Raw genomic sequence first — 22673 nt, 5'->3', positions numbered from 1 at the left:
AGGGGGTTGGACTAGATGACCTTCTGGGGTCCCTTCCAACCCTTATATTCTATGATTCTATATTCTATGAAAGAATTTTCTGTAGTATCTGGCTGATTAATCTTAATCTTGCCCATATGCTCAGGGTTTAGCTGATCGCCATATTTTCGTCCAGGGCACATTGTAAGAGGCCCTGGAGGTTTTTCGCCTTCCTCTGTAGCATGGGGCACGGGTCACTTGCTGGAGGATTCTCTGCTCCTTGAAGTCTTTAAACTACGATTTGAGAACTTCAGTAGCACAGATATAGGTGTGAGGTTTTTTTGTAGGGAGTGGTAGGTGAAATTCTGTGGCCTGCGTTGTGCAGGAGGTCAGACTAGATGATCATAATGGTCCCTTCTGACCTAAATATCTATGAATCTATGAATTATCTCAGCCTCAATTTTTGATCCAAAATTCACTGATCAAAAACCATGATCCAGAATCCACTCTCCCACAGTGAAAAAACCACCAATCCATTGGGGGATTGCTGGTGTGATGTCTGGCACCAGTCATTTGGAGTATATCATATGGGGAACATTGTCACTTTAAAGTGGTGGCAACACTGTTTAGAACTGCATTCTGTGTGTGTACAAACTGTTTGGCGGTTACTATGTTAGAGAGAACTGTTTCAGATACTATTACAAGCACTAATTTAGTCAGAGTCATAGAGAGAGCCCATCGACACTTTAGAAATGTTGGTATAATGGGAAAATGACTATTGGACACCAGTTAGAACACTTCTGTGTCTGACCACATACTGAGACCAGAGATAGCTAATATGGATAGCAATTAAGTAAAACAAGAAATAACAAAAGAAGCCTCTCCAGGATAGTTCATTATTGTGTTAACCCTGGTGTATAAATAATTTGGGAAAAGCATAAACTCTTATGATCCCATTCTGACTATTATGATCCAGAGGAATTCCTTAATAATAGCTATACACCAGAGGTGACTGCACCAGGACCGTTTCCTTCTGACTGCAGGTCACATTTCTCAAGTATCTGGCATATGTTTAGGTATTTGTGCATCTATGGCAGAGGAATAAGATGGTGAGATGTAATGGCTTTAACAGGTTCATCCCATGTAGAAAATTCTGATCTACATTAAGCCATCTCTCTCTTCTGAATCTGTTGTCTGGCACCTCGTGAAAGATTGCCAAGCTGTATATTTCCATGTAGGGATGGAAAACCCTGCAGCTGTCTTGGGCAGACATAATTATTAAAAGTAAAGTTGGAGATTCTTGCTCCTCTTCCCAAAATTCATTTTGCATTTATAGTTTAGCAACAACAGAACAAGAATGGCTGGATTGAAATAGCAAATGGCTGGAAGCATCTGTCCATTACATCTGCTAACAGACTTGAGATCATTCACTCTTCATTTTCTCTGTGTTCTCACTTTTCTTCCTCAACATCCCCCCGCATTCCCTTCTTCTTTTCCCCCCTTCATCGCCTCTCCAGTTTCTTTGCCCCCACTTCAGTAATTTTCTGCCCATTCAAATATATTTGCTCTATCCTTTCATTTCTCAGGATTGCCCCTCCCCGCATACTTCTCAGGAAGCCCCTTACACCACCTTTCTCTCCCCATATCCTACAGAAACACACTTCCACACACATCTCTGCCCCTGATCCCCAGATCTCCCCACAAATCTCTGTCCCCACTCCCAGGAAACCTTTGCTCCCACAGGCCCGCTGCCCTTCACTCCACCTCCTCTGGTGCTCTGCTGGGGCCTCTGGAGGTTGCTGTTACCACTGTATGGGACTTTTAGGTTACTACTCCTGCCTTTTGCTTCCCATCCCAGGATATGTGCTTTCAAGGGCCACCAGCCACAAAGGAACTCTTGGCCCAGCTCACTTTGCTGGACCTCATAGTGAGCCCCTCGTTGCAACTCTTGCTCTGCCCAGTTGCCTCACTCCCAGGTGGTTGGATGCTACTATCTATGCACACCAAAAGCAGCAGCACTCCAATCAGTTGGCAGCTAGTTCAGGGGATTGTCATCATCATCCCACTAATTATTACTGGGATTCACAAGAAGTTCCTACACCCCTCCAAGGAGAAAAATGTTTCTGTCAAGAGACCTCAGTAATTTATGCATACTCCCATTTCTGCAAGGCTTATGGTCAAAATTAAATACAGTACAAGAGTTAAAAAAATGAGTTTACCCCTTCCAAATGATTGGACAAAAGATAGGATTGGCAGGAAAGCAACTCAAGGAGATACTTGATTAGCCCTTTCTTTCCTGAATAGTGGTAAAGAAGAAATTATAAGTCTCAAAATCAGTTTTATATAAGACGTTGAAAGTTTTTGCAAAGACGTGTGGGTCTTTTCTTTGGTTTATTAGCCTAGCGTTGTGGGGTTCCCACTTCCCAGGGCGTGGGAAATGTAATCGGTCACAGAAGCTCTCCTACCTCTTTCCCAGTTTGGGGTTTTTATTACCTGTGCCAGCATGAACGTTAGCAGGCAGCTATGTTATGCATCAACAGGGACTAGCACAACTGCGGATTAACTGCATTCTTCCCTTTCCAAACATGTGCTGCCCTTCAGCCTCCCATGGCCAAAAAGAGCATACAGCTAAGTTCACTCATTAACCTCAGCCTCTTAAATGGCCATTAATGCTCTGTTGGCAATCAATCACCTGGATAAAATTATTTGTATCACAGTAGCACTCAGCAGCCACTGCCTGGAGGAGGAGGGCCCCATTGTGCTAGGCACTATGAAAACACAAGACACAATCCATTGCCCCAAAGCTTACAACCTGAATGGAGATAAGATGCAAAAAGTGGGTTGACCAAACCAGTGGAGAAAGGGTATATGTATAAAAGGTAGAGGGAAGGGAGGACAAAATCAGAGTGGTAGGAACAAGAAGTTACATAGACGAGCTCGTAGAATATAAGACAATATTTTATAATTTAGAAATGAAAGTCCACAATTGTAGTTAATTGTGAATTATTATTGTTGCATTAAAATATATTGTGTGGATAGGATGTTTTGAGCAGGGTGACACAGACTTAGGTCGTTTTCTTTTCCCCTGATTTTCAGATCATCAATGAAGATGTTCAGTAGCATTTTATGCATATTAGCACATCATTCCAACTTGGGAGATGTGACGATAGAAATGTTAAGAAGGGATCAAGGGAAGTTACAAATCAGGACCGGAACAAACAAAATAAGATTCAATTTGAAATTCATTTAAATGTCTCTCTCAGCATTGTTGCTTTCCAAATTTCTCCCTCCTAGTGGATCAATGGCGTGTATTTTTATAGTGTTTTGCAAAATCTTATTTGGCAAAGCTTATTTGCATTTGCTCAAGTTTGTATCTCAGTTTGTTGTGTCCTGCCCGGCTTTCATACCTTTCCAGGTATCGCTGTCGCATCTCATCAGTCCTCACAGTAATACCTACCAGTTCACTGGTGTGCTTTTTACTCTTATATTTAATTAGACTGAACCTACAGCTGATCAAAATGATCCAGATGCTGCAAAGACTTAATGCACGTACGTAACTTTACGCTCCGCGAGTAGTTCCATTGACTTCAATGAAATTAGACACGCATTTAAATCTTTGCAGGATAAGGGCCTATGGCATTCCCAGAATCATCCCCCTCCTTGATACTTCATCATAAAGCAGTTACTTTCCTTGAATCCCACCCCATATGCCTGCACAACAGACATGGGCTCTACATGGGTAAATACTTGGGAACCTTTTGTTTATTGTTCTTTATAGAGTATTTCATTCCATTAAACCATCGTTGTATCCATGCCAATTTTGACAAGATCTTTCTACCCTTTAAATCCAGGTATGTCTGCTATGCCAATTTGTAATTATAAAAAAGTATTATTCTTTATAAAACAATGTTGCTTTTGCTAGTGTTGTGTTTTCTCAGATAATTAGTTGTTTGAAGCTTGACTTACTAGAGGGTAAATGTGTACTTCTCTTCTCTTTTTGAACCTTACAATTCTTTATGACTTTTCCAAAATATTTTTCAGAGCTAGAATAAGTTTGCTTGATAACTTCCTCACTGCTACCATCCACATGGGACAATTCATGTGTTTTCCATTTTTCCAAGTATCTCTTATAAATAAAAATTTATATCTATCTCACTACCATGGTTTGATTTTCCTAGGTGAAGAAATTTAAAAAAAAAAAAAGAAAAGAAAAACTATCACAACCCCCCTCCCACCATTTTAATCTTATTTAGCTTGCTGGTCTGCACATAAACTTGCAAAGAAATAACTAAATTGGTAGTAATTCACACCATTTGTTATTTCAGGGCACTTCTGTATGCGGACACTTATTTCAGAGTAAAAGTGTACTACGTTGATTTAGCTTAAGTCAGTAAAATGGACAGGATAAAATCAATAAGACACTCAAACCAAAATAAGTGTCCACACGCAGACTTGCAGAAAGCATGAATTACAACCAATGTAGTTATTTTGGTGCACATTTGTGCGTAGACGAGACCTAAGCTTACTGGTACAAGGTAAACAGATATAACCAGTTTCAAACCAATAAACATGGCTATACAGAGATTTGCACCAGTTTAACAAAACGAATGCTGTTTTTAAGTTGATTTAAGTTAAGCCAGTGCAACTTGTGTGTTTTCCTATAAGCCTAGACTACGTACAGTTTAGGAGCCATAAAGTTCTGCCTGCCTCTAAAGATTTCCTGTCCTCTAGCATAAATTGCACTGAACCCAGAGCTCCTGGAGACAAGGGAAAACAGCTTTCTGCAGGACAGGTGGAATTTTAAAAGCACCTGAATTATAGAAGTCTAGCAGTTCTGGCTAGCAGGGTCTCCTGATCAGTTTGAGACCAGCAGGATAACTAAGGCCAAGACGTCATCTTCTGTAAGGCACTCTTGACTAGAAGGAAGGAAGGAAGTTAACCAAAATGTTACAGAAGCAACAAAGCCACAGTTCTCTGAGGGCCAGCAAGTCTATGGATCTGCAGATGTAGCTTTGGACCTTTTAGTTTCCCTAGGTGGCTAACAGTTCCACTTGGAATAAGTCCTGCTTCTGGTGTATAACTAGAAACACCAATGGGAGCAGTCCCCAGGCCTCCTGGAGAATAGGCCTGTTTTGTATTTTAGATTCCTAGCTATCTCAATGTTGTCAAAGACCAGGTTTCTTTCTACCTTGGCAGACCCCAGCACTGTGATTGTCCTGCTCAATTACTTAATTCCTTGTATTCACAATATTGCATACTACTTTCTCTGAATTTTGGACCCAATACAGTAGAACCCGACAGATTTTGGGTTCCAGGCAGTTTATTAGGATCCATGATCCTATGCCACCTTTGGGACTTCCTATCAAAGGACGGTGGCATGTGTAGTGTGACAATTCAGGGAACCTATGTATAAAATTTATGAATTCTGGTTAATTTTATGAAATTACTGCATCATTGAGTCATCCATGGGCTGAAAAGGTCCCTGACACATCACGCATCCTGTCTCAAAGAAGCCGTGAAACCAACAAAAGAAGTTGGTACCCATATCACTGCCAGGGCTCTGGGATTAACGCTAAGGAGGCTGCCTGAGCTGGGGAAAAAAAAAAAGTTTATCCATGTTTATCTTCAGGGAGTGGAATGTGGAAAATCCCCAAAGGAAGAGAAGAAAGGGACAGAGATCAGAGCATGGGTTTAAAGAGACAAAGGCACAGGCTTTTGGTGGCAGAGGACTTTTATTTTGGGATCAGCCAAGGTCAGATGAAGCTGATTGAAGACTGGGAGGGAAGATTCCATGTTCCAGATGAGAAGCCATGAGGAGAGAGATCCGAGAGGGGACCTGGATTATTAAAAGGACACTGTCCCAAATCCTGAAGAGTGGTGAAGAAATGGAGACCTGGAATGGCAAATAATGGATTATAAGGTGGATAGAAAGTTGGCTACATTGTCAGGCTCAACGGGTAGTGATCAATGGCTCCGTGTCTAGTTGGCAAACGGTATCAAGTGGAGTGCCCCAAGGGTTGGTCCTCGGGCCGGTTTTGTTCAATATCTTCGTAAATGATCTGGAGGATGGTGTGGATTGCACCCTCAGCAAGTTTGCAGATGATACTAAACTGGGAGGAGAGGTAGATACGCTGGAGGGTAGGGATAGGATACAGAGGGCCCTAGACAAATTGGAGGATTGGGCCAAAAGAAATCTGATGAGGTTCAACAAGAACAAGTGCAGAGTCCTGCACTTAGGACGGAAGAATCCCATGCACTGCTACAGACTAGGGACCGAATGGCTAGGCAGCAGTTCTGCAGAAAAGGACCTAGGGGTTACCGTGAACGAGAAGCTGGATATGAGTCAACAGTGTGCCCTTGTTGCCAAGAAGGCCAATGGCATTTTGGGATGTATAAGTAGGGGCATTGCCAGCAGATCGAGGGACATGATCGTTCCCCTCTATTCGACGTTGGTGAGGCCTCATCTGGAGTAATGTGTCCAGTTTTGGGCCCCACACTACAAGAAGGATGTGGAAAAATTGGAAAGAGTTCAGCAGAGGGCAACAAAAATGATTAGGGGACTGGAACACATGACTTATGAGGAGAGGCTGACGGAACTGGGATTGTTTAGTGTGCGGAAGAGAAGAAAGAGGGGGGATTTGATTGCAGCTTTCAACTACCTGAAAGGGGGTTCCAAAGAGGATGGATCTAGACTGTTCTCAGTGGTGGCATATGACAGAACGAGGAGTAATGGTCTCAAGTTGCAGTGGGGGAGGTTTAGGTTGGATATTAGGAAAAACTTTTTCACTAGGAGGGTAGTGAAACACTGGAATGCGTTACCTAGGGAGGTGGGTGGAATCTCCTTCCTTAGATATTTTTAAGGTCAGGCTTGACAAAGCCCTGGCTGGAATGATTTAGTTGGGGATTGGTCCTGCTTTGAGCAGGGGATTGGACTAGATGACCTCCTGAGGTCCCTTCCAAACCTGATATTCTATGATATAGGGGTTTTAATTGTTTTGTCTCGATCTGTGTATTTCTTATGCTGTCTAAAATAAAGTGAGATTGTTTTTGGAACCTCTTGCAACGTGTGTGTTATTTAGGTGTTTTAACTGTCCCCTGTCCTTATAGATCAGAGTGCCCACAAGGTTGTAACTCTGGGAAAGGTTGTTCAGAAGCAACTAGGGTGTCTTTTGGTGGTGGGACTACACTGGTCCTGGGGGCATTTACATTTAACGTAGTTGGATTGCAAGATTCCACTTCTGTGGATGGATAATTGTGTGCCAGAGACAACAAAGAACAAAACAGTACGGAGGCACTGAGCACAGCTCTTAAGAGCACACAGCTCTAGTGTAGGGGATCTAAACACACAAGCCTGGTGAATATCCAATGAGGAGCTTGACTAGGACAGTGACGTGTAGTAAGTATTGTCCACACTTATATGTCAAGAGGGACCCATGGCTGATGTTACCCTTACTGTAGGAACCCGGTGAGAGAGCTTTAGAGTGAGAGCCAATTTCCTGATTAAATACTGCTTTCAATGTTGGCAGGAGAAACTCTTTATGAGCAAAGAGATAGCAACTTTCATGCCAAAAAGAAATAGATTCGCCTCCCCCTAGTGACACAGACAATGGAGACACAGTGAACAAGCCAACTCCTCTGAAAGAAACTAAAATCTTAAATGAGAAAATATAAAATTAGCATTCAGAAAAAATTAGTTAAATATTTCATAGCTATTCTACCGGAAGGGGACTAGAGTGCACTGGATTCCTCAGCTGAGACTGATCTTAAACGGGTTGGCATCACATATTTATATTTTTCTACACAGACCAGCTGTGGTGACAAAATGTTTGCATCTAACTTCTATGATAATATAATACTCTGTCTCTTAGTACACTGCTGAACAACAAAAGAAGGTACAGAAAGGGACATCTCCAAATACAGTGGAACCTCGTTTATCCACGCCTCCATTATCCAGCTCTCCATACTAACTGAACAACCAGCACCGCATACAGGAATACGGGAAATTGACATTCCCTCTATGGCAATGCTACTATACGAGTCGCGCCTTTTCAGTCTTGTAAAATGACCACAACTACTGTGTGAAAACGTGTAGTACTGTCATTGGATGCTAAAATAGAGATGATTAATAAAATAAAAAAAAGGAGAATCACTGGCAAAAATAGCCCTAGATTATAACATTAGAAAAAGCACAGTATCAGACATCTAGCACAAATAACTCTGTATCCCATAAACCCACAAAGCAACTGAAGGACACCCCTTTACTGGTGGTTATACAGGCAAGAGAGGAAGGCATTCCTATTCACGGTCTTTTACTATGCATGAAGGGTAAGAGCTTTAATCAAACTTTAGGTGGGGACGGATGTTTCTCTGCTAGTCAGGGATGGCTCAGTTGGTTTAAAAAGTATTAGGACATCTGACAACTAACAGTCACTGGGGAAAAGCTGTCTACCAATTCGGGAGTTATTTCTGTCAAAAAAAACAAACAAAAAAAAGAGTTGCAAGATATCTTAGTCGAGCACAACTTGCCACCAGAACAAGTTTACAACTGTGATGATGACGAGATTGGTTTGTATTGGAAGATGTTGCCATCAAAAACACTTGCTGCCAGAACAGAAAGATCTGCACCTGGCTACAAATTGAGCAAAGAAGGTTTGACAATCCTGGCCTGTGCTGATGCCAGTGGTACACACAAGCTCCTGTTAACTGTCATTGGTAAAGCAATGAATCCACATATGCTTAAAAATGCAAACATGAATGCTTTGCCCATCATCTACCAACCACAGGGAAAAGCACAGATGGACAGTGCTTTGTTTTGTGAGTGGTTTTTAAAAATTTTGTACGAAATGTACGGGCTCATCTGAACGACATCCCACCAAAAACTCTTTTACTGCTGGACAATGGACTCGCTCACCCTAATGACAGGGGGCTTATCTCCCTAGATGACCTTATCTTCTGGGGTTTTTTTCTCCCTCCAAACATAACATTTCTTGTGCAGCCTATGGACCAAGGTATGCTGCAGAGTATAAAACAGTGCTATAAACAGCATCTGCTTACTCGACTATTGATGTCTGATGAAGCATCTGAGAATGAAGGCAACATGTTGCAGCACTGGAAAAATATCAGTATCAAAAGGATGCTATATATAGGGTTGCAGAAGCATGGGAAGACATCCCCAGGTCAATCTTGGAAAAATCTGAGGCCTGAAGTTATTGCTGATGCTCAGGACAGTGAAATTGCAGCTGCAACAGCAGTACTGGCAGCTGAAGAAGAGACCAGTGCATTTGTTGACCTCCTCCACAGACTACTGGCTGCACAGAAGTTGATGAAGATGATGTTGCAGATTGGCTTGAAAATGATGCTAATGACCCTGGCCGTCAGTTATTGGATCATGCTTAAATCATCAGACTGTACTACATGGTGACAGTGATGCTGAAGCTGAAGATTCTGCTGAGGAAGAATTAACGGAAAAAATTTCTCATGGTGATGCTGCAATAGCAGGAAACCTCTTCCTTCAGTACTTGGAACAACAGCCCGATACCGACTCCACGCTCGTGAAGAAGAGAACCTCTCAACTAAAACAACACAAACGGTCAGATTTTTTTCCAGCCATTATAAAGATGAGTGCTGATGTACCTCCAACAATGCTGTACACTGTACTGTATTTTAATTGGATACGTTATGCATATTACATATTGTTATTGTTGGTAGTTGCTACCATTAGTATTGCTGTTGTTGCAATTTAAAAAGATCATTAGTGCATTTTTAAAGCTGGTGCTCTTTACTGGAAGTGATGCTTCATGTACTCTGTAAATAAAGGGGGCTATGTTTTAATGCTTTGTAATGATCATCATGTTTGCATTTTAAATTTTTTTTACTGATGTTGTGTGTTAAAAAGCTAAATAGCGATGGTGACTTGTGTAACATTAAACAAACTTTGTCAATGGTTCCTATAATGTTCAGGGTTAAAGAGTGTAAAACTAATCAATACAACTTGTTAAAAACTCAGATTAGTTTTCCTGGTAACAAGTGACCAAAACATTGTTCACAAGAAAAAACGCAACGAGAAAAGGAGTACTTGTGGCACCTTAGAGACTAACAAATTTATTTGAGCATAAGCTTTCGTGAGCTCACGAAAGCTTATGCTCAAATAAATTTGTTAGTCTCTAAGGTGCCACAAGTACTCCTTTTCTTTTTGCGGATACAGACTAACACGGCTGCTACTCTGAAAAGAAAAAACTGTTACTTACCTTCTCGTAACTGTTGTTCTTCGAGATGTGTTGTTCACGTCCATTCCACACTAGGTGTGCGCACAGTGTTGGAAACTTTTCCCCTTAGTGGCTCCTGTTGGGTCGGTGGGGCCCCCAGAGTGGTGCCATTGTGCTGTGCATATATAGCCCTGCCACCCGACCCCCTCCGGTTCCTTCTTGCTGGCGACTCCGACAGAAGGGTAGGAGGGTGGGTGGTGGAATAGACATGAACACCACATCTCGAAGAACAACAGTTATGAGAAAGTAAGTAACTGTTTTTTCTTCTTTGAGTGCTTATTCACGTCCATTCCACATTAGGTGAATCACAAGCTTACTTCTGGAGGAGGGTAGGAGTCACGGAACAACTGCTCGGAGGACCGCTCTGCCAACCGCCGCGTCCTCTCTGGCCTGCTGGTTGACCGCGTAGTGGGTTGTGAAGGTGTGCACCAAGGACCAGGTGGCTGCTCTGCAGATCTCCTGGATCGGGACCTGTGCCAGGAAAGCCATGGAAGTCGCTTGCGCCCTGGTCGAATGGGCTGTGACTGCCGGGACTGGAACACCTGTGAGCTCAAAACACGCCTGGATGCAGCTTGTTATCCAAGACGAGATCCCCTATGCCGACACCAGGAGGCCTTCGTCTTCTCAGCTATGGCCACGAACAGCTGCGCAGATTTACGAAAGGGTTTGGTGTACTCCAAATAGAACGCCAGCGCTCGACGGACATCCAGGGTGTGCAAGCTGTGGTGACTTGGGTCCGGTATGGGGTTTTGGGAAGAACACCGGCAGACAAATGTCCTGGCCCAAATGGAATTGCGAGACCACCTTAGGGAGGAACTTGGTTGGAGCTGCACCTTATCCTTGTGAAACACAGTACACGGTGGCTCAGAGGTGAGACCTCTCAGCTCAGACATCCTTCTGGCTGAGGTAATGGCCACGAGAAATGGCACCTTCCAGGAAAGGTGGAGGAAGGAGCAGGTAGTGAGGGGCTCGAACGGGGGTCCCATGAGTTTAGAGAGGACCAAGTTAAGGTTCCAAGGAGGGACTGGGGGGCATGAGTACGGAAACATCCTCTCCAATCCTTTAAGGAACTGTCCCATCATTGGGTGGGAAAACACCAAGCCCCCAGAAAACCCCGGATGGAAGGTGGAGATGGCTGCCAGGTGCACTCTGAGTGAGGACGGGGCCAGCCCCTGCTGCTTGAGGTGCAGGAGGTACTTGAGAATGGCTTGCACCGGGGCCTTGCATGGCTGCACCTGTCAGGGCTCACACCAAAAGGAGAACCTTTTCCACTTGGCCATATAGGCCTCCCTGGCAGAGGGCTTTCTACTGCCAAACAGAATCTGCTGCATGGGAAGGAAGCACTGGCTCTCCAAGGCATTTAGCCACAGAGCTTCCACGCCATCAGGTGTAGTGATTGCAGGTTGCGGTGGAGAAGCCGCCCACTGTCCTTCATGATGAGGTCCTGGTGTAGGGGCAGGACTACTGGGGCCTCCACCAACAGCTCTAGGAGCGTTGCATACCAGTGCTGGCGGGACCACGCTGGGGCGATGAGGACCACCGCTGCCCTGTCCCTGCGTACCTCGAGCAGGACCTTGTGTACCAAGGGGAGCAGGGGAAACGCATTCATCAAGCCCCCTCCCCACGGGATCGCAAACGCGTCTGCGACTGAGCCCAGGCTGTGGCCCTGGAATTAGAAGAACCGTGGGCACTGGGCTTTGGCCCTGGTGGCAAACATGTCTACCCGGGGAAACCCTGACCTGCGGAAGAGCGAAAGCACGACGTCCGCTCTGATCGTCCACTCGTGCATGTGATACGACCTGCTGAGGCAGTCCGCCAGCTCATTTCGCACCCCTGGGAGATATGACGCCTCATGGAGAATGGCGGGGGCTATACAAAAGTCCCATAGGAGGAGAGCCTCGCGAAAGAGCCTGGCGAGGAACGGGCCCCACTCTGCTTGTTTATATAAAACATGGCAGTAGTGTTGTCTGTCAGAACTGTCACGCTGTGACCACTCAGAGTGGCGTGAAAGGTCTGGCAGGCTAGACGAACCGCCCTGAGCTCCTTCACATTGATATGGAGCAACTGCTCTGCTCCGGACCACAAGCACCAAGTCCTGAGGTCCCTCAGGTGAGCCCCCAATCCGTGGTCTGACGATTCCGTCACCAGCGCCATGTCCGGCTGTTGGGCAGCAAAGGGGATGCCTTCACAAACCACAGGCTGGGACTGCCACCACCGCAGGGAGTCCAGCACGTCCCTTGGGGCTGTCACTATGAAGTCCAGCGGGTCCCTGCCTGGGAGGTACACCTGAGCGAGCCATGCCTTCAGAGTCCTGAGTCTCAGTCTGGCATGCCTGACCATGTGCATGCATGCTGTTATGTGGCCCAGCAGCCGCAGGCAGCACCTGGCCGTTGTTGCTGGAAACTGGTGCAGGGAGGCCACTGCTTGCTGGATAGCCCAGAATCGGGATACTAGAAGGCTTGCCCTGGCCTGCACCACGTCCAGGACTGCCCCTATGAATTCCGCTCTCTGCGTGGGCATGAGAGTGGACTTGGGGACGTTGACCACGAGCCCCAGTTTGTGGAACAATCTCAGGGCCACCTCCACGTGGCCCCGCACTTCCGCTTCGGATAGACCCGCCAGGAGCCAATCGTTGAGGTACAGGTAAACCCGGGCCTCCATAAGAAGGCCCCCACCATTGCCATACATTTTGTGAACACTTGTGGGGCTGTGGCTAGACCGAACAGGAGAACCGCAAACTGGTAATGCTCTTGGCCCACGGTGAAGCACAGGAACCGCCGATGAGCTGGGTGGATGGCAATAAGAAAGTACACGTCCTTCATGTACAGGGCAGTGTACCAGCCTCCTGGATCCAGGGAAGTGATGATGGTGCCCAGAGAGACAATGCGGAACCGGGCCTTGACCAGGAACTTGTTGAGCTTTCGCAGGTCTAAAATGGGATGAAGGCCCCCTTTGGCCTTGGGGATGAGGAAATACCGGGAGTAGAAACCTTTTCCTCTTAGGCCATGCAGCACCCCCTCTACCGCCCCCGCCTGTAGCGGCGAGCGGAATTCCTTCGCTAGGAGATGCTCGGGGGAGGGGTCCCTGAAGAGGGACGGGGAAGGGGGGAGGGAAGAGAATTGCAGCAAGTACCCGTTCCATACTGTGCGTAAGACCCAATGGTCCAACGTAATGCTGGACCACACACAGGAGAAACGGGCCAGGCGGTTCAGGAAACAAGGGGATGGATCCAGTGACTGGTCTGGTACGCTGTCCTTGAACGCACCTTCAAAAGGATGGCTTAGTGCCTGGCTGGGATTTGTGCTGACCTTGGTTCTGGCCCGGTGCATTATCATTGTTATTATTGCGCCGTCGCCGGTTATCCCTGCCTCGCCTACGGTAAGGCTCATGTCTATGACGAGGCTGGTACTGATGCTGAGGGGGAGGCTGAGGCTTAAAGGGCTTCCTCTGCATCACCGGGGTGTGCATACCCAGCGACTTAAGTGTAGCCCTCGAGTCCTTGAGGCTATGCAGCCTTGCGTCTGTCTGGTCCGAAAAAAGCCCAGACCCTTCAAAGGGGAGGTCCTGAAGTGTACTCTGGACCTCAGGCGGCAGGTCTGACTCCTGCAGCTACGACGAGCGCCTCATGACCATCCCCGACGCAACTGTTCTGGCCGCCGTGTCTGCTGAATCCAGGGAGGCCTGGAGAGAGGTCTTAGCCACTGCTTTGCCCTCGTCAACCAGGGCCGTAAACTCCTTTTGGGAACCTTGCGGGAGGTTGTCTTTAAAATTCCCCACTGCTGCCCAGGAGTTAAAATTATGCCTATTGAGGATGGCCTGCTGGTTAGCAATCCTCAACTGAAGGCCCCCCAACGAGTACACCTTTCTGCCAAAAAGGTCCTTAGGTGCCAGGGCCTGTTGACCATGGTGTTCCCTTTTGTTCACCGCCGAGACCACCAGGGAGCACGGACTTGGGTGGCAAAATAAGAATTCATAGCCCTTTGACAGGGCAAAGTACTTGCTGACCTTGGTTCTGGCCCGGCCGTTGCAGCGCTGGAGGCCTGGGTCTGCCATATAGTCTTATAATTCGATTGGATGGTCTTAATAAGCGAGAGCGCTATTCTAGATGGATCTTCGGGGCTCAAAATATCCACCATGGGATCCTCCTGCTCAACCGTCTCCTCGGCCTGCAGCCCCAAGTTCTGGGCGACCCTACGCAGTAGCTCCTGGTGGGCTCTGTGGTCTATAAGTGGAGGGCTGGACACTGCTGTTCCCACCACCATCTCAACCAGGGATGACAAGGAGGTTAGCAGCTGCTCAACCCCCTCTGGCTGGTCCTCCTGCTCCCCTTCTCCCCGGGAGGGGCCTCCGGCTTGGGCCGGGTGGGAGACCTTGTGGCAGCACCGGACTTGGTGCTGGTCTCTCCGGTTTACCCTGGGGGGATGCTGGAGGCCTGGATACTGTAGCTTCCAGCGCCGTCGGGCATCGGTGCGGGGACCGGGACTGCTGCACTGCGTAGCTTGCCCTGGACAGGACTTCTTGGCAGTGTTGATAGGCCCAAGGAGTCCAGAAGGGCCAATGACCTGGCGGCCGCCATTGGGGGTGCTACCCCGTCTGAGGGTTCTTGCTGTCCGGAGCACGGTGCGAGTAACTGTAACAGCCAGAGTTGGCACCGGACTGCGGCAACGCCGTCTGCGAAGGCCACGGCAGTGCCGACAATCTGTGCTGGCGGGAGGTCGAAGAGCAGCTCCTAACGGAACAGGAGCGAGACCAGTACTGATATCCCTGGAACCGAGATCTGGACTGGGACCGGGACTGGCATTCTCGGAACTAGGATCGGCGCCTGCAGGAGTCCTCTGGCAAGGGCTGTCTCAACTCCTCCCGGTGCCGGTCTCTAATCAGTGCTGGGGATCGTCGTGCCTTGTCCGTTACTTCCTTACGCTAACCCACTCCCGGTACCGCAACTTTCTTCTGAGCCGCAGGTAACTGGGAGTCTGCAGACATGGAGCTCAACTGGGACCAGTGCTAGGATGGTGTCCTTGAACGGCACACCATTGCCAGCTTACCCCTCAACGGCACCCGTGGTAGGGGTGCCAGAGGATTCTCCCTTTACGGGAAGGGGCTTGTCGCCGACAGCTCAATGAGGTCCTTTGCTGCTTCAAAAGGTGCCAGGCGTGGAGGGCTGATCCATTAAGTCCTAGAGCCCATCGTCCGCTCTGGGCTCACTTAGGCCTGGGCTCAGTGGGACTTGTGGTGCTGGAGCCGCCGATGCCAGCACCAGTACAGCAGCCTTCCCGCTCTTATCGGCGCTCGGGGCCTTGGAAGGCGCCGGCCTCCGACGCGGGGAACGTCTGCGCCTTCCTTTTGGATGCGCCGTGGGCCACACCGGGGAGGACAAGTGGTACCAGGGAGGACGAGCGATGCCGGGGCCTAGTCTGGCGCTGTGGGGCCAACAGCTTTTGGTGTTTAGCCGGTGCTGGGTCTCCCGACAGCTCCGGGGCACTGTGCACCGAGGAAGCCGGAGCCAACGTCGGGCACTCCGGGCCCGGTAGCTGTAATGCTGCTTCCATCAAGAACTGCTTTAAACAAAAGTCTTTCTTTCTTTCTTTGTTCTTGGCTTGAACGCCTTGCAAATCTTACACTGCTCAGTTTGATGTTCTTCCCCCAGGCAACGTAGACGTGAGCCGTGGAGGGTCACTAACTGGCATAGGCTTGCGGCACGTAGCACAAGCCTTAAATCCGTGGGCCCATGGCTTGGGGCCAGGAGCTGGAAGCCTCCAAGCACCTAATCACTTAAAGAAAAGGAGTACTTGTGGCACCTTAGCGACTAACCAATTTATTTGAGCATGAGCTTTCGTGAGCTACAGCTCACTTCATCGGATGCATAGGCAGTTTCCACAGTATGCATCCGATGAAGTGAGCTGTAGCTCACGAAAGCTCATGCTCAAATAAATTGGTTAGTCTCTAAGGTGCCACAAGTACTCCTTTTCTTTTTGCGAATACAGACTAACACAGCTGTTACTCTGAAACTAATCACTTAAGTGTCCACAACAAAGGTAAGCTGTTATCAGTTAGTTAGCAATCTATAAGAGAAAGGCTAAGGGACTGCTCTCATACAAGAGAGAGAGTTTGTTTCAGTGTTGTCAAGGACGGTAAGAAGAGTCCGGATGGGTGCCAAGGTTCCTTCCCCACTCTGAATTCTAGGGTACAGATATGGGGACCTGCATGAAAGACCCCCTAAGCTTATTCTTACCATCTTAGGTTAAAACCTTCCCCAAGGTACAAACTTTGCCTTGTCCTTGAACCGTATGCTGCCACCAAGCGTGTTAAACAAAGAACAGGGAAAGAGCCTACTTGGAGACGCCTTCTCCCAAAATATCCCCCCAAGCCCTACATCCCCTTTCCTGGGGAAGGCTTGATAAAAATCCTCACCAATTTGCACAGGTGAACACAGATCCAAACCCTTGGATTTTAAGAACAATGAAAAATCAATCAGGTTCTTAAAAGAAGAATTTTAATTAAAGAAAAGGTAAAAGAATCACCTCTGTAAAATCAGGATGGTAAATACCTTACAGGGTAATCAGATTCAAAACATAGAGAATCCCTCTAGGCAAAACCTTAAATTACAAAAAGACACAAAAACAGGAATATATATTCCATCCAGTACAGCTTATTTTATCAGCCATTAAACAAAAGGAAATCAAATGCATTTCTAGCTAGCTTACTTACTAACTGACAGAAGTTCTGAGACTGCATTCCTGATCTGTTCCCAGCAAAAGCATCACAGAGACAGACGAACCCTTTGTTCTCTCCCCCCCCCCCGGATTTGAAAGTATCTTGTCTCCTCATTGGTCATTTTGGTCAGGTGCCGGCAAGGTTATCTTAGCTTTTTAACCCTTTACAGATGAAAGGGTTTTGCCTCTGGCCAGGAGGGATTTTATAGCACTGTATACTGAAAGGTGGTTACTCTTCCCTTTATATTTATGACAAGGGGGTTGGGCAGCAGGGGTATATATGCGCGGGGCAGTGGCGCCACTCGGGGGCCCCGCCGGCCCGACGCGAGCTGTTCAGGGAAAAAGTTTCCGACGCTCGTGCACGCGACGCGCTCAAACCTAATGTGGAATGGACATGAACAAGCACTCGAAGAAGAACTAATCGTTTGTATATTGTGTTAAGTAGATAAGAAGTGGGGGTATGTTTTAATGCTTTTCCGGGAGGGTTCAGCTAGTTTAAAAGCAACTCCACATCTTAAAATAACAGATAGAAAACTTTGCCCATTCTCCTGATTATCTGAATTTTTGATAATCTGATCTGACTCTGGTCCCAATTAAATTGGATAAGCAGGGTTTTACTGTACCTATAATTAATGCAAAGCACACATTTCAATTTTGTGTTCTTATGGAATGGCATCCTTCACCCTCAGTACATTATTCATGTTTTGTTGATAGCCAAAAGAAAAAACACTGTTTCAAAAAGCCACCAATAACTACTAACTCACATTGAGTAGCAATCCTAAAAGTGTAATGATGAGACTTTAGTGAGCAACAAACATCATCAAGACAATTTGTGCCCTATTATTTTGTAATCACAAGTCTTAAGTCATTTGCAGGATTGTTCACTTTTGGTAGATTCATGCATTAGGAAACACAAGAAGCAGAGAAGGATCAAACAATTTAGATTTTAGAAAAGTTCAAAAAATTACTCTTCAGCAAGTATACTCATTAATTTAGTATTAAAATAATGGCATCTAGGAAACAGCTCACTGGAAACTAGCTAAAAACATCTATTCAGCAAGAGGAGATATTTTAAGAGGCATACACAATTCTTTGTTTATAGAAAGGATCTTTTCACTTTCAGTTCCTCAAAAAAAAAAGTTTCCTTGTATCACTACAACACTTGCATTTGTTTTTGCCATAGTATCTTCAGAGTTTACACATGTTCACTACTTTGACATTTAAAAAAACATTATCAAATATTCTTCTTTCAAAGCATCTAAACTTTTGCTTTCAAAAGTAGTAAGAGTACAAACCAGCTCCTGGTTCAACAGGGTGCATTGTACAGGCTTTTACATGTAGCACTCCAGTGACCCCTAATGGGCATTCGGCATTAGTGCACATGCCATTCAAAGCTTATTTCCCTTCTGGAATCAAAATGTTAATTTGTTATCCTGGTACTGTTAAAAGCTTTACGTTTTATCCTATTATGTTGTCTGGTCCTATTAAATTTCCTTAAAGCTCTATACTTCATTTTTATAATTCACATTCAAGAACCTAACAAGTACAATTGATTAAAGATACCAACTTTCCGAAGACCGACAACACACTTGTCATTGGAACATATCTATATTTTAGGAAATTACAGACACAAGGAAAGAATAAATGTGTTCTTGAACAAGGCCTATGTTTATGCAATAGTATATTGACAACTAGCCATGGTAACAATGAGAAACTTGATGTGTTAAGGTCCACGCTGTATATGCAATATTTTGATTTTAGACTTACTAGTACTACTAAATGGAAAATATTAGTTTTGAAGCCCATACTTAGGGCCATCCTCCAATTTGCAACCCTGATTTGAGCAAGGAGTTTTCCTTAGTCAGACCAAATGTCCTGGAATCCAAGGATTAACCCAGCTAACAAAGGCTGTATCTGTTGTCTGGTGGGACAGTACTGCTAGCTTTTGGTGCCAGAATCACAGTCCTTTCAGCTAGTGCCTCTGCCTTTCCATATACCATAAGGCATGCTAGGGCAGGAGAATCTGCAATGGACCCACTTTTTCCAGGGGGAAGAGACTGGAGTGCAAGGAACACCTGAACAGATTCCTGTTCCCAGTCTAAACTCAGGCCTGATCTACATTACAGTTAGGTAAATGTAAGCTGCTGTACATCAACCTAACTCTAAAGTGTCTACACTAAACTGTAGCTCCCACTGACGTAACTTGCCCACTACACTGACTTAACGCTAGCTCCAAGAGTAGTTAGGTTGACGCAGTGTCAGGGTAGACACTGTGATGCTTACATTGACTGTTGCTGCCTTTCGGAAACAGTCCCACAATGCCCCACACTGGCAGTTAAATCGGTGCAAGTGCTCCTGGGGAGGACATAGACTGCCGATACAAAGAACATAGCATGTATGTGTAAAACCAATTAAATTACTGCAGTGGCTGTATGTCGATGTAACTTAGGTTGCATCAATTTTGTAGTGTAGACTTGCCCTCAGTATTCTCTGCACTCCACCAAATGAGCTGATTTCCTTCCTGAACTCGGCTTGGTGCATTGGGAGGGAAAGGAGGGCAGGCAGGTCAGGGAAAGAGAGAGGAGGTGCAGATATGCTCCACATTAACTTCCCCACACCCACATCTGTGTATTTAGGGAGGAAATACCACCAGTTAAAATCAACTCATCCTTCTTTCATGTTTGATTAGGTGAGACTGGGAATTGATTTACTGAAGGTAAAGATCAAACGCTTTGCCTACCTCTGGGAACTACTTATTGCCATGTTAAGGAGACAAGGTGGGTGACAACATATCTTTTACTGGACCAATGTTTGTTGGTGAGAGAGCAGCTTTCCAGCCAGCCAGAGCTCTTCTTCAGGTCCGGGAAAGGAACTCCCAGTATCACAACAAAATGCAAGGTGGAACAGACTGTTTAGCCTAAGTAGTTAGCACATATTGTAAGGGACCATTCAAGGTAGAAAGAAAAGGAGTACTTGTGGCACCTTAGAGACTAACCAATTTATCTGAGCATAAGCTTTCGTGAGCTACAGCTCACTTCATCGGATGCATACTGTGCACATCCGATGCAGTGAGCTGTAGCTCACAAAAGCTTATGCTCAAATAAATTGGTTAGTCTCTAAGGTGCCACAAGTACTCCTTTTCTTTTTGCGAATACAGACTAACACGGCTGTTACTCTGAAACCATTCAAGGTAGAGTAGCCTGTTAACACCTCTTTTTGTCCTGTGACTGGAGAGGAGTTTAAATTCATTACTCTGCTATACACCAAAAATCCATGGACCGAATAGAGACACTGGATTTATGGCTTATTACAACAATTTGTAACGCACTAACAACCCCTTTTTTCTGTCCTATGATTACATGTGTTAACAGGCCTACCTGGAATGGTCCCTTACAATATGTGCTAACTACTTACACTAAACTGGTGGTTTTCAGTCTCTGGTCCGCAGACTCTAAGGCTTTGTCTACACTAGAGAGCTTACAGTGGCACAGCTGTACTGATGCAGATGTGCCACTGAAAGATCTCCTGTGTAGCTGTTCTATGCTGACGGGAGAGAGCTCTTTCATCGACAATTAAACCACCCGCAATAAGCGGCAGTAACTAGGTTGGTGGGAGAAATTCTCCCACTGATATAGCACTGTGCACACTATCAGTTACGCCAGCAAAACTTATGTCACTCTGTGTGTGTGTGTTTTTTTTCATGCCCCTGAGCGACATAAGTAGTAGTGTAGGTATGGATTAAGGCAGTGATACTCAGACTGAGGCTCGTGAGCTGCAAGTGACTCTTCAATGTGTCTTCTGTGGCTCTTTGCAGCACATATTAAAATACCGTGTGATTTAATTATTAACCAGTCTAAGTTATTGAACAATCAGGATACTGTTACTAGATTAACCAATTGTAGCTGATAAAATATTAATACAGGGTCAGCCATTTTGCTGGGAGAATATATTAAACAATGAATTCACATACTGTGGCTCTTTAGGGTAATGTTGATCATGAATTTGGCTCCTGAACCAATGGGTATCACTGGTCTAAGGGGTCCATGAAAGGCTGTCATTACCATAGAACAGTGGTTTTCAACCTGTGGTCCGTGGACCTCTAAGATTTCCAAAGGGGTCCAAACCTTCCTTCAAAAATGTTTAGGGGTCCACAAATGAAAAACGTTGAAAACCACTGTGATAAACAATTTTAGTGTGATGCTGGGAGAGTTCCTTTCCCAGACCTGAAAAAGAGCTCTGTGTGGCTCAAAAGTTTGTCTCGCTCACCAACGGAAGTTGGTCCAATAAAAGGTATTACCTCAACCACCTTTTCTCTCTAATATCCTGGAACCGACAACTATATCTACACTGCATATTGCCATGTTAACTGTTACTGAAGTCTTATTGGAGCAATTGTCATTCTATTCCTCCAGCAGAACTCCAATAGATTAACCAATGTTGTGAATACCAAGAGTATAACAGGGTTAAAAAAAATAACTAGATAAATTCATGGAGGATAGGTCCATCAATGGCTATTAGCCAGGATAGGCAGGGATGGTGTCCCTAGCCTGTTTGACAGAAGCTGGAAATGGGCGACAGGGGATGGATCACTTGATGGTTACCTGTTCTGTTCATTCCCTCTGGGGCACCTGGCATTAGCCACTGTCAGAAGACAGGATACTGGGCTAGATGGACCTTTGGTCTGACCCAGTATGGCCACTCTTATGCTCTTAATAGAACAGAGTCTATGCCTATACAGCATAGCTGTGATTGTCACTAGAGATCTGATAGGCCAGTGATTCAGAAACTTTTCCATACCATGACCCTTGCTTCAACAAAAATTTCAGGACCACCTTTCCAGATTCAGGACTCTCCTCCCATCTAGATATAAAGAAATTATGTATTAATAAGCCAGAGGCTGAGTACCACCTACTAGGCAACTAATTTGTAAGTCCATTATAGTAAATGCAATGAAATGTTGCGTCTATCTCAGAACATGTTTTTCAGTTATCACAGAGTGAGATTTACAATGCTATTAGAACAGGAGCATTCGATTCAGTCTGAAGGTAGAACATGTTGGGCAAAATCCTAGCTCCACTGAAGTTGGTAGCAAAAGCCCCATTTATTTCAATTGGCCCAAGATTTAACCCATTATTACAAAGAGGTCAAGGGGCCATAATTATTTTGGGGCAGATTCTCTGCCCTCTTTTGTGGCCCTCATGGGTGGGTTTCTGCTGCCTTTGTACTAGTTGATTCCTCCAGCATGGACGAATCCCCAGTGGCCAAAGGACCTAGCATAACTGGCTCCCTTGCCTCCCTCCCTGCAGCACCTGGTGCAGAGAATATACTGGGGTGGAGAGGTGTCTGAGGGGAGCAGAAATGGCAACATGTGCCTTGACCCCAATTAGTCAAGGCTGGTGCATGGTTCCTTGAGAAATGAATCAGCTGACGCAAATTAAAGCTGCTCTAACCAGCAAGGGGTCTGAAGGAGAGAATCAGGGACATGTAGCTGGTTCCCAGCTTCTCTTCCCCCTCCTCCATTCAGGATACCCAGGTAGTTGTGTAGCGGAAGAAAGGACTTGCTCCTTTAGGTGCTCAGCTAGGCTTACGCAGAACCAGTTAAGTTCCCATCAATTCTGTTCTCCCTCCTGTCCAGTGCAACAGCCAGCCAGCAGAGGATCTACTAAGAAGCTAGAGCAGGGAAGGGACAGCAGCTGCTTAGAGTAGTGGTTTTCAAACTTTTTTTCTGGGGACCCAG

The sequence above is a fragment of the Caretta caretta genome, chromosome 2 (genome assembly GCF_965140235.1).
Source record: "Caretta caretta isolate rCarCar2 chromosome 2, rCarCar1.hap1, whole genome shotgun sequence".
Lineage (NCBI taxonomy): Eukaryota > Metazoa > Chordata > Testudines > Cheloniidae > Caretta > Caretta caretta.
The sequence above is the reverse complement of the archived record's forward strand: the minus strand, read 5'-3'. Positions refer to the sequence as shown.